The following is a 13,940-nucleotide window of genomic DNA, read 5'->3' as shown; positions in this document are numbered from 1 at the left end:
TTCACCATTTTGAAATTTTCTACACATCAGCATTTTAAACTGTATTTTATGGGTTTTACAAAATTATTTTTCATGTTTATTTCTTCAGCTATTTTAATGCATTGAGTGTGTAGTTTTGCACACAGAGCTGGTGTGACTAAGGATGGAAGAAAATTTAGTTTTCAAAATCCAGTGAAATGGAAATTAAATATTTTTGGTGAGTTTGCATAATTTTTACCTCCCCCATCAGGTTATTAACTCCACAAGTTGAAATCAGTGTCAGTGCTGTCTTTAGTACACAGCACTGATGAGGTACATGGATGAAGTCACTGTTATATCAACAATCATTGTCTCAAGATCCTTTCTATGGCTAGTTGGGTCTTTCTTCACCAAAATTTTAGCCCACAAAGATCTAAATGCAAAAGTACATATACATTCCCAAAACCTTTGATGGTGAAAAATTAAAGACCTACTTCTAATGGCCTAGTTGGGCAAGATAAAGTCATAGGAAGCCTTTTTACTTTAATGTCACTTTCAATTATTAGTAATGAGGCTCAACTTCTCTCTAATGTTCATTTTCGCAAGCCAATCCCTAAATAGCTATAGTGAGTAGAATTTAAAGGTTTTTTCCTAAGGTTGATCTTTTTACCTATGGACTTGGTAGCCCTAAGCCAACTCAGAAGACTTGGAGAGTTCTAGGCACTGTCTATTTTGGAGCCTGGGTTTGAAATCACACCACCTGGCTCCCACCTTGGCTGAGCCACTTGTCAGCTCTGTGATCTTAGGCAGAGAACACTATGTGCAACAGTCTGAGTTTCTTCACAAGCAAAGTGAGGATAAAAGGGAGTCATCTCCTAGACTTTTATAAAGGTAAAATGAGACATTTGTATAAAACAGTAGGCACTGTGCCAGTAAGTTCTGAATAAGTATTTCTGTTACTGTTAATAATGACAATATTAGAGTGAGCGACTAACAAATTCCCATTATTCTTATAAATTTTCAAATAATGTTACCTTAGTTGAGTGCTAGGCCTGGAACTAGGAAAAGCTTAAGGCATCAAGAAGAACAATGTACCACAAATACAAAAGTTTTTCCAAGTTTTCATGGGTTCCACTACCAACTGCCTGAAAGTAAATTTCAAGCTTAATGGTCAAGATCATCTCTATTTCAATAATGCACCATCTCCATCTCCATCCTCAACTCCCCAACATCCTACTCTAATTTCCACCCCAAATAATTTGCCAGCATTTAATTTAATTCTCATAACTAGTTCAGGTCAGTCACCATAGACTAACTCTTGTTTGGTGTTCCCTACTAAACCTTCTTCCAAAAAGGCTAACAGTGAAATAACCCTGACAGGGGCATCATTTGACTCAATCTTCAGCTTCTTCACAAGTAAAACAATTGCAAAAACATATACCATGGATATAAGACATCTCTATAAGACATCTGAACCCTGTGTCTACAGCAAATGCCTGAGACACCACTTCTCAACCAAACCTGTTTTAAATCTGCTGATTTGTATTCCTATGTTGTTTTGGTGGCTCTGATTTAATACATGGGTTCAACATAGTGGGAAAAACACAAATTTGGCAGGTTATTTAACTTCTCTGTGTTACACTTTTCTTGCAAGTAAAACAGGGATGATAATAATAGGATCCACTTACACAGCAGCAATAAGAGGCAGACAAATTTCCATATATAAAACATCACACAGAACAGCATTTGGAACATACTGCTGTACAGTTGCTGTCCTTATCATTGTCTTTTTCAGTGCCTAACAGATCAAAGGCCAGCAGCCACATCAACTTGCTAGGGACTTAGCACACTTCTCAGTATTTTGTATCTACCCTGTTCCATGTTCTAAAGCAAAGATAAGGATATCCACATCCTTCTTTCACATGAGTAGCTATCATGCTCCTTCTCATCCTACCCGGGTTCCTTCACAGCAGAGCTTTTGAAAACTGCATTTGATCCTTGCTTTATGTTTTCTCACCCTTTCCCTTTAAACCAATTGCACTTAGTTTCCATCCTACTGTCCTATTAACACCACGGTTTGATTGTCACCTTCAATCAGCATTTTTCAGTGGTTTTGCCCTCTCCTCTTGGCACTGTTGCATGTGCCTTGAAATTGCCTCTGCTTCCTTGGATGTCTGATTCTACACTCCACTCCTCCCACCCCTCTGGTGTCTGCATTCACCCTCTTCCTCCATTCATGCTTTGAATGCCATTTGTTTTCTCTCTCACTTTCTAGGTGATTCTATGTCCTTATATGGTAAATAAAATTCATTCACAATACGCTGGTGACTTCTAAATTCATACCTTAAGGCCATAATTCCAACTACCCTTTCAAACCAAAATCTACCTGCATATTTAATCAGCTCCCTCAGACTCAACATGTCTGAAGTTGAATTCATTGTTGCTAAATCTCAATTTCTTCCTCCCGTGAAATTCCTCTGGTAGTTTGTGGCATCATCACCCACCAATCACCACATCTAGAGACAGGGTAATCACCACATCTAGAGACAGTGCTGGGTTCACACTCAATGAACTATTTGTTTTTCAATAAGTTTCAGAGATTTCTCTGATTCATTCCTTTGTTTTCATCTCCACAACCTCAACCTTTCACTAGGTCCTCTTTACCCGGACAGTGGCAAAAGTCACCTAAGTAATGTTTTCTGACCCAAGTTTAGCCAACCCTGGTTCCAGGAACATTTAAAAAAAAAATACAACTTTTTTTCCTTAAAATACCTTCACCACTTAGCCATTGCTTACACAATGACAATGGGGCATTTTAGCATAGGCAGCATTTCTCAACTGTTTTCTGCCTACTTTCTCCACTTTGGGTTCTTACCCCTAACCCAGAGAAGTCCTGGATTCCAGTCTTACTTAACATAACTTCCTGCCTCTCCCAGCACCATGCTCTTCATGCTTCTGGGGCTTTGCAAATACTATATTCACTCAATACCCTTCTTCTGCTGCAAACACCCAAGAAAAGGAGCAAATTACCAAATATAAGTCCATGAAAGGGTTCCTCACAAACCATACCCACAGTTATGGAGAACAACCAAAAAAGGAAAACAGTGCCTTTCCATAGACTCCACACCAATATGCTGAGATGACAGTAAGAAGCCCTGTTGATCGCTAAGATTTAAATGTCCCTGTGTCAGACAAAAACAACAACTTACCTTTGTTCTTTCCTGCTTCATGATACCCTTTGATTGTTCCAGTTGTGGTGCATTCATGAGCTCAGAATAACACAGTAATTTGAAATGATTAAAGTAATAAGACCTTCATTCATTCCATATCTGTCCATATCCTATCAATTATTTCTAATTGTGCCTCGCTGTATGACAAATGAGGTATCACAGGTCCATGCATACCATGAAATGAACTTTACAGAAAGCTAGTTTTTAACCCTATTTGTCACTCTACTACCTGTTAACTTCAACTTCTCTGCACATACAAACTATGAGCTACTTCCCCTTCTTTCTCTAGCTTCAGTTTTAGAGACACTGGTAATGATGTGGTGATTCAAACATGGAGCAGAACTTTGTTTGAAAATTATATACTCCCAGACAATACTTGCCCAGCATTCTGGTAATGTTTATGAACTATCCTTGGCCTTGTTTCTCTATTTCTTTATCTCTCCTAGCCCTGGCATTGGCAGACAAAACTAAAAATAAAGGTAGACCAATGGAACATGAAGACTGCTTTTCTTGCACATTAAACACACTTGTAAGCAGCCGACAAGCAATTATAAATCCTCTATACATTTTTAGATAAGTATTCTTTAGGATATATGAGGCCCCACCAGTTTTTCTCTCCTGGACTCTCCCTGCTAAAGGTCCATTGCATTGACCCCAATACATTATCTGAAAAGAGACAGCTTTGACATATTTCCAGTCTTCCCCAAGTTTTATCTACATTCCTCTACTCACAACTTGTTCCCTTCTATTACTTTCACTTTTGGTCATATCCTTTTCCCACCTGCAACAGTCTGTTGATCTACAGCCATCTCTTAAGCAAGATTCGAACTTTGAGAAGGTAACTCCAATTAAATCATTCTGTTCTCTTTCATTTGTACTATGTCTGTTGGTCTACTGGAGGACCTCTTAGCCCAACTACCCAATAGAATCACCTGGAAAGTTTGGTAGAAGATACTGGCAATCAGACCCATTTCCAGAGATCCTCACTTAATCAGTCCAAAATGGTACCTCACACTGGTATCCTTAAAGCTCTTCAGGAGATTTCACTAGGAGCCAGAGTTGAAACCAGCAGTAACTTTAGTCTGTTCTAAAACAACAGCTCAAATAGTATGACATCATAATATCAGTAGATTCTTTTTGGAAATGATTTTTACTTGCATTATTTCAGAATCTTCATGGGAACATGTGTTATTTTAAAAAGCCCCTTCCTAATTCTGATTATGTCCCAATTTGGGGGAGCTATCCCTTCATTACCCATGTTGAGAATAATTATTCTACAAACAGACAAAGCTAAATTCTTTACATGATACTCCTGGCTCTTCAGAACTTGACCCCTACCTACTTTTCCAGACACATCTCTATTCTTTCCTTGTTGCCCCAGTACAGCTCATATGTATGATCAACTTCCGCATCTTCATGCTTCTGCACATGCTGTTTCCTCTACTGAAGACACCTTTTCTCTCCATTTTCACTTAGTGGAAACAACAAAGAAATATCCAGTAAAGCTCAGCTGAACCTTTTCTTGATTTTTCTTAATAAGTTTTCCTTTGTCTTTGTTGCCAACAAACTTTCTAGGTTCATACTACATGACAATCATTTATAAGTTTATCTTCTTCGCAAATCTGAACGCTCCAGGCAGTGGGGGACCACACCTTATTCATGTTTAAACTTCCAGAACATTACACACTCTTTGGCTAATCAGTGATCCACAACTGCTTACTGAATTGATGATTTTTTCAGCTGAAAATATGAAGACTTCCTTGATCTTCTGTATTACCCACACAGGGACACTGGAAGCTCCAAAATACAATTAAAAGAGATCAAAGTCCCCTTCTATCTTTGATAATCCCATGTACAGCGTAAGTGATAAGGCCTCATGATCATCACTTCCAGACTAATGCAAACTGTTCAGAGCAGTCACACTATTCTGTTTTCTGCCCACTTTTCCCATTTTTGGCCATGAAAATTCGGATGAAACATTTAAGTTTTGTTTTTAAATAAAGGTTCCAAACATTGATGTAAATCATATTTAGTTTTAATAATTCAGAATACTTGATAGACAAGTGTTCTACCCACAGCAAGTGCAGAGGATATTCCCATACATATCATAAACTGTCCAGTAGAACTTAACCACATCTGTGATTCTAATCTGATTAGGAAATGGGCTTTGGGTAACTCCCCCAGTCTCCTCTGGGGCTGGCTCTCCTTCACCTACCAAATCCTCATTAATTTTTAATATCCTCCACCTTACCACTGCTTAGAGATAGCATCGAAGGAACACAGGGTACTGAAACCCAAGCAACAGAGGGAAACTTTTGCTTGTCTGGTCTCCACAAGCATGTCTGTCAAAAAGAAGATGGAAAAGTGCCTACTGATGAAAGACACAGTGTTGGTGCCAAGCACTGCAGAAAAACCACCCTTTGGCATTTTGTTGTTATGAACATTCTCTCTCAGGGGTACTGCCAGGTCCAGTAAAAAAAGAAAAGAAAAATCAGGATATCTGCTGCACAACTTTAGTAAGCCAATCTTTTTCAGGGACTGTTCCAAATTCTACATTCATGGGTTGGAGAAAGCTAGATAGCTCCTGGGGGCTGGGCAGAAGCACAGTAAAGCTTCACCACTTCAGAAAAGTGTGGTGTGAACATAGAGAAGGGAAGGAAAGAAAAATAGGGCTGAAGAATACAAAACATCTCAAAGGGCTGGGATTCCATTCTTACAGAATGACTGGGCAAGGCAAGAAGGTAGTGGATTTTTGTCTTTGGATGTGTGAGCAACTGGGTCCTTTCTGGGTTTTTATTTTTGAAGGCTGCATAAGAACTTCAATAACCCCTTATTTAATTGTTTTATCTTTGCTACTGCAGAAACAAAAGTCTCCACTAATAAAAAGAATGGCATTGGGTTTGATGAGAACCCCATAAATTAACAATAACTGGTTTTAATTAACTGTTATCAATAATTTTTTCTTATCAGAAATAAAAGCACATCAAGTTACAAGCAAAAGGGCATCTCAGGGACACTCAGAAACATGAGGCACATCTGATATATCACTGTAATTAGAACTTACTAAGAAGGGTAAAGAAATAGAGAAACAAGGCAGGAAAAGAAGGGGAAAAGACAATTGATAGGATAAAATAGCACTAAAGTTGCCTCGGGAGTAAAACCCAGCGCATGAAATTCTAAAGAGTACAAAGTGACATTACATCAGTAAAAATGTGTAAAAATGGTTTGCTCATCTGCCATGCGGATGCTCAGTGAAGACCAGGGTAAGAATGAAATGAGCATGGAGAGCACTGTGCCTGGGGCTTTCATTTAGCCCTTGCAACTCAGTGAGGCAGACTTGGGGGGTAAGGTGGGGAGACCTGTGTAAATTCCCACGAAAGGAAAATGGATACAAAGAATGCAAATCCGGTGTGAGATTCAAATTCATATTCTTTCCACTGTGACATGTTGAACTGATTACAAATGACTCCTCAACTTGAAAGTGAATAAATTAACCATGATAACTAATAATAATTAATGACTAATAATATTACATATCACCATTATATACAAATCTTTGTAACACATTTGGTATTATATCAAAGCATATAATTTTGGCAATCACCTGAGAATTGCTGATCTTTTTCCAGATGGAAAAAGAGGAGCATAAAGTAATTAAGAAAACTGCTAATAAGAAATAGACTTCAAGTCTACTATTCATCTTACCATTCATTTTTAATATTTTTAATGTTATGAAATCAGGATACTAACACAAAAATAGAAATATTTTTAAAAAATATCTGTCTTCTATCTTTCTGAAAAATAATTGGAGTCATTAAATGAATAATAGATATGAAATTGTTTGGTTCCCAGGTATATAGTGGGAAAAGCATTGGCTAAGTATCAAAAACCTAGCCCCTTCTCCTGGCTACCTCAGTCATTGGCTACTTGCCATTAGCCAACTTTTAAATTTCCTCTTAGCTTCATTTTATTGACTGAAATTAGAGGTTTAAGATTTAACCACTGTGCTCACTTCAGCAGCACATATACTAAAATTGGAACGACTCAGAGAAGATTAGCATGGTCTGTGTAAGGATGACATGCAAATCCGTGAAGCATTCCATATGTTAACAAAAAGGACTTAACCTCCAAACTTTCCATTAGTTCTAAAAATTAATAATTTCCACACCCAAGACTTCATCAAATTTCATTCTCTCACAACTTCCTTAAATACAGTTCTATTCATGAAACTGTAAAGCATAGCATTATTTAATTCATATAATAAGAGTCTCAATTCAGATGAAATGGAACACTGGGTTTGAAAGGCAATAATTTTAAGAATTAAGTACAAGCAAATATAACTATGAATAGTCACCCTAGGAAAATAGGAACAAATGTTGGAAATCTGCTCTTAAGTTCTTACTTGGGACCCAGTACAAAAGAAGATTGCCATCAGAGTGCGTTTTGAGAAATTAAAAAAAAGAAAAGAAAAGAAAAGAAAGAAAGAAAGAAATCATTCCTCATGGGGAATTTCTGTAACATTTTATTTCTAAGTTATTACTATCACCAAATATAAGTCACAGAATGGATATACACACTGGAGTAATCCATGGAAACAACTTTCAGCTTCATTTTTCCAAAATGTAATTCCCAATCTAATGAGTAAACCCAAGACTGCAGATTTTTAGGCAACGAGCCAACACTACTTCCTTCTCTAGTGAGAGGACTAGTAATTTTCTGCTGAATTGCCATTACTAAGCTAGAGGTAGCCCAGAGCGGTGGGACCCATTGAAGATCACATGCAAGGTCAGAAACAACAGAGGATGAACTCTGGCCCTGACAACTATGACAAACTAGATTATACAAGGAATTATGGCAATCATTTTAGTATTTTCCTCTGGGTGATTCATCTTGTCTGAGAAAGGATACTATACTGTGGCTCATGCCCCATCTGTCCAATAGCATCATTTTGGAAATATGATGTGGTATCATTTAGAACTCAATTATGTTTGCCTAACATACTCCCAAGTTTGTGTTTTCTTTTTATTTTATTGGAATCTGGTAGGAACTATAAACTATTTGGTCAATTATACAGAATTATCAAATGAGGCCAGATCATATCAAAAGGAGCCAGTTATTGAGGGTTTTTCCCCCCGATATAAAAGTAAAGATGAAACTTATGTGTAAGAATCTAGGATTACTGCCTAGAATAGAGTTTCCATATCTTTACAAATCATGTAGGCTCTTCTGGTAGCAAGAGGAGGCTCTGGGGAGTGGCTGTGACAATTCCTACTCGTGGGCTTACTCTTCAAGGTGGTATTGTCTGTTCCAGGCTGACTCTACACACACCCTCATTGTGTCAAAGATGACTTCGCCACCATTTACTCTCCAAACAAGTTTGAATGAATATCTGCTATATACGAGGGCTTCTGAAAATAAGCTAGCTATGATTCATACTTTGAGAAGTGTATATTCTAGCTGAAAATAGCAATGTAACCATAAGTTATGTCTGGTCTTCAGGACAGCTGAACTGACATGAGTTTTCCAGTATGATTATTACTAGTGCTATTATTAATATTCAGATGTACTGTTTTCCTTAACAACTGCAGAAAATTAAAGAGCTACACAAGTCAATTCATTCAGCAAAGGCGTCACAGGTCAACCATGTTGCTTTCATTACACAAGCAACAAGCCATTCTCAGGCCCAAACTCCCATATACTTCCACTGAGTTTCTGTCCATGAGTAAGCCAAGAGGTATTTGGCTTCCTACCTTCATTATTTGAACAAATGACCAATGATGTGTGCCTAGGCCACAACCACATTCTACTAGCCACTTTGGGTCTTCCCAAGGATTAGTCACATGGTAAATCTGCCACTGAATAGGTTTTAAATTATAGGCCAATCAACAAAGAAAACAAGAAAGTTTATGTGTTTTTCATTAGGCTCTGGGTTGCGACCTAAGATGCTTCCCTTAGAGGAGGCTGGGAAAGGAAATGTCTTGAATTTCCAAAATTGCTCACTAGAGCCAAAAAGCACACTCATTGTATAATACGTAAGTATAGCAGCCAGAAGAGGTTCAGAGAATCAAGAACAGTCTTCATTCCTTCAGTAATGGACCCAAGGAGAAATATTTTCTGCTATACTTTTAGAATCTGGGTCAGGTAACATGAAAAAAACCACTGTGGTCAGAGAACCTGGATGCAGAGTGAACTTAAATTTGTTTCATATTCTTATTTTCTTCTTTGAAAAGCAAACAAGTCAGAAGATCAGGGGGCTTATACACTAGGTTTTAAGGACTCACGGAGGTGTTTCAGTGATTCTGCAAACACTTAGTTTTCATGAGATGAGATTTTTTAAAAATTTTAACCTTAAAAGCAACTGTGACTGTAAAAGCTATACTCAGTATGTATACGTTTGGATAATGCCAGTGTATCTACACCTACAATGTGTGGGGTTTGTGGGGTTTTTAACATTTTTTTTTTGTTTGCAGTCTTTGGAATACCAGGTTTCTCCTAACATCTTTCCAGACCTATTTGGATGCCTTGAGTACTGTTTCATTGGTGAGGAAAGTTGTAGCTGCAAGGGTCTCTTTTCTTTCCTTCATTTCCTTTTTCTATTTATGAGCTTCTGGGCTCATATGTACACCACTGTAGCATGTGTACCTTCTTAACTAAGCCAAAGGGTGTGCAATGACTAGCAGGTGAACAGGTACTGTGCCAGGTGAATAGCTACCATGCCAGACAACTACAGCAGAATTTCTTACATGGTGCTGTTTGAGAGAGAGATGTTTATGATGAAAAGAAAAGTTCTAGCAGTTCTTATTTCTTTAAAAAAAAAACATTTATTTTTTAGTTGTAGGTGAACACAATACCTTTATTTTATTTTTATGTGGTGCTGAGGATTGAACCCAGAGCCTATTACATGCTAGGCAAGCACTCTACCTCTGAGCCACAACCTCAACCCCAGTTCTTAATTCTTGCTGGTTCAACTATAAAATAAGATTTTCCTGTGATTCATGTTTTAATCTGAAGGTTTATTTTGAGTAGAATACTGGAATTATAAGGAAAATATATTTTTTAAAAAAAACTGTTTCCTTTCATAATTCCATGTTTTGTAAAATGTGATTTTAGAGATTTTTCTGTCAGTAAAGTATACCACAGAAATTAATTGGATGCTGTTACTAATATAAGACTCAACAATAAACATCCCTAAATTCAACTTTGCATTCATCAAAAAGACATCTAAATTAAAACATATGAAAACATGCTTGTGTCCCTGGGTTAGGGAAAGAGTCCTTAAATATACCACCAAAAATGCAATCTTTTTAGGGTATGTTAATCAGCTTGATTTAGCCATTCCACAATGTATACATACATCAAAATATCACATTGTACAACATACATAAATATGTTTGTCAATTAAAAGTTTTTAAAAGAAAAATTTATTTAAAAAATAAATTGCAATTTTTCAAGATTAAAATCTTCTGTCTTTTGCAAAACACTATTAAAGCAGAAAATGAGTCTCTGACCAAGAGGTATATTGGAAAACACATATCTGACAAAGGAATTTTTGTTTAGAGCATAGAGAGAATTATTAAAACAAGCTAAGAGTACAAACTATTCCCACCCTCCAAATGGGTAAAAAATTTGAAGAGGAAATTCACCAAAGAAAAGAACATATGTGGTCAGCAAAAAAGCAATAAAGATTCTCAACATCACAGGGAAATGCAAACTAAAATCTCAATATGATATCATAACACATCTAATGGAAGAAAGGAAGGGAAGGAGGAATAGAGGGAAGGAGAGGGAAAGAAAAAAAGAATGGAGACTAACCAACCAAACAATAACAAGTGCCAGTGAGAATATGGAGCAGCTAGAACTCTCAGATCACTGAAGGAATTTGGAACTGGTACAACTGCTTTAGAAAGAAGTTTTCCCATCCTTATGAAGTTCAATATACACTTTCTATATTATCTATCAATCCCATTCCTAAGTAATTGCCAAAGTGAAGAAAAAACATTGGTTAACATGGAAATCCATACATCAATGTCCTCCACAGGTTTATTAATAATCACCTGCAATGGTTAATAGCCTATGTCAACTTGACTGGGACATGGGGTATCTAGATATTTGTGAAGTATTTATTATTCTTCATGTGACTGTGAGGGTGTTTTGATGAGATTAACATTTAAATCAGTAGACTGAGTAAAGCAAATTGCCTTTCCTAATGTGGGTGAACTTCATCCAATCAGTTGAAGGCCAGAATAGAAGGAAGAGATTAAACTTTCCCTAAGAAAAAAAAATTCCTCCTGCCTTATGACCTTCAAAATGGGATGCAAACTTTTTTCCTGTCTTCAGGCTCAAACTAAAACAATGGGTCTCTGGGTCTTGATCTTCCAGCCTTTGGATTGGAACTATACCATTAACTCTCCTGGTGCTTGAGCCTTTGTATTCATATAGCTACATCATCAGCCCTGATGGGACTTAGGACATATCAGCCTCCATAACTGTGTGAGACAATTCCTTACAATAAATCTCTTTATATATGTTTTTAAATATGTGTGTGAGTATACACACACCCATCCTATTAGTTTCATTTCTCTGGGAAACATCAACCAATACACTGCCCCAAACTGGAAACCACCCAAATCTTCTTCAGCTGATGAAAGGATAAACCAACTGTGGTACATGCACAAAGTAAAATTCTACCCAGGAATGGGTGACTGAATGAATTTGGATGAATCACAAATGCATTTTATTAAGTGAAAGATGCTGATCTCCAAAGCTTACATCCTGCAAAGTTCCATTTATATTACATTCTGCTAAAGTCAAAACTATAAGGACAGAAAACACATCAATGGCTGTCAGCAGTCTGAGGTCAGGAAAAGGGTCATCATCCATGGGACACAGGGGGATTTTTTTTATGATAATGAAAACATTCTATATTTTAATCATAGTATTATTATGTGAACACAGGTTTGTCAAAGCTCAGGACAATTCACTTAAAAAAGGTTATTTTATTGTATGTAAAATTATATGAATAAAAAAGTACCCTAAAGATTGACATCATAGTAAGTTAAAGATAGGTACACATAAGTACATTTATATAAATTTAAAACAGTGAATAAAGAAACCTGCCACTTATCACTTAGGCTTTTAAACAGAATTTTATGTGAAATAATCTCTCTGTTGAGAAAACACACTATAATAAAACATCTAAAGAAGTGCCTGTCTTAAAGGTTTCTCTTCTTCAAAGAGAAATGTAACCTTTTTCATCAATACTGCAGCATTTCACACCTATGGCCCACATTCTGGGGATTTCTCTTTCTGGGTCAAGGCTGGGATGGGATCCGTGGGAACTGTCCAAGATGGTGCTGCCACATTCAGCATTAAACACTAGCTAATGAGATCATAACCAGGGAATGAGTGAAGGGTCATCAAAATGCTCAGGGTGTTAGAATGTTACATTGTATTTAGTACTGTGATGTCTCATTTCTTCCCTTGTCACAATCTATTTTCATATCATAATACTCACGATGAGTTGAATTTCTCATAGTAGTTGATCAATAAATGTTGTCAAATAAAGAAGTTCTATTATTCTGCCTCCATAAAGAAACAAACAAAAAGACCTAAGATTTTCCATTTCCAGGGCAACTAGAAGTTTTCTTCATTAGTGTTTTTCTTAAGCCAGCCTCTAATACAAGGATCAATCTTAGGTTAAGAGTGCCACAGTTTTTGTTGTTCTTTTAAGCAAAAGATTTCATAGTTTTTTTTTTTCTTTTTAGTTATAGAGAAATCCACCCATTATAACAGAGTCCGTTTTGCAGTACAATTAGAGCAGTTCCCTCCTATGACTTATAGGGTCTCCAAAACAACAGTGGACTACTATTTCACAGTATGCTGCAAATTCTCCCTAAGATCTTTATTCTACAAAAACGAGGATAATGTTACCTGTCTTGCTTCCTAATATATTTTTCATGAGAAGGGAGAGGAATTCAGAAGAAACCTCACAAAAATTTAAAAAACACTCTTCAATAAACATTGCAGGGTTTATATAATATTAAATGCAACTAACAGCAACAAAATGGGGTTAGATACATTGTCAATCAGATGATAGAGCACAATCCATAGGTCTGGGTTTATATGTATGTTTAGATGGCGATGGCTTTAGAGTAAAGACATTGTGATTAAATGGTTAAATAGAATTCCACCTTTCTTCTACATAAATTGTATTCAGTGGGATCCATATATCATGAGAATGCACATTAAACTAGTATTGTATCATACAATAAAAACTGAGATAACACTTATGTAACACACTGATGGATAATCAATCTTTGAGTGTTTTTATAATTAATTTAAAAAGGAGAACATGTGAATTTGCCTAAACTCTGCCCCTTCATCAAAATAAAATTTCCCATTATACTCACAGACCAGTGTTGCTCCAAAAGATTTGCAGTTATTTATTGTCTTCACATCTTTACCATTCTCTACTTTAGGTTGCCACAATTGTATAAAAATGCTCACATAAGTAACTAATGGCTTTGTTGAATTACCCAATTTGGTCAATTTTTCCCCCTTCGTTTTCCTTTAGAACTCTGCACAGTTTGACTTGAAAATGGCATCTTGATATCTCTGAAACTGAATGCAAAATCTTGGGCTGGGAATATAGCTCAGTTGGTTCAATGCCCTGGGTTTAATCTCAAGCAAAAAAAATCTTCATCTTCTTGATACCTTTGAGAACATCTTGCCTACTATGCTTCCTTCTCTTCA

General features: G+C 36.6%; 1 protein-coding gene and 1 non-coding gene across 4 annotated transcripts in view; one reads left to right on the top strand and one right to left on the bottom strand.

Annotated features, from left to right (window-relative positions):
- Nucleotides 1-13,940, bottom strand: part of Fmn1 (formin 1) — a 370,333-nt gene that overhangs the window by 199,422 nt on the left and 156,971 nt on the right. The window lies entirely within an intron of this gene.
- LOC114085134 (U6 spliceosomal RNA) lies at nucleotides 7,193-7,297 on the top strand. Its single transcript, XR_003581419.1, has one exon. It is a non-coding gene; the product is annotated as a U6 spliceosomal RNA (small nuclear RNA).

This window comes from Marmota flaviventris, chromosome 2, assembly GCF_047511675.1.
Source record: "Marmota flaviventris isolate mMarFla1 chromosome 2, mMarFla1.hap1, whole genome shotgun sequence".
NCBI classification, from domain to species: Eukaryota; Metazoa; Chordata; class Mammalia; order Rodentia; family Sciuridae; genus Marmota; species Marmota flaviventris.
Note: the sequence above shows the minus strand (reverse complement) of the source record. Positions and strands in the feature narration are given on the sequence as shown.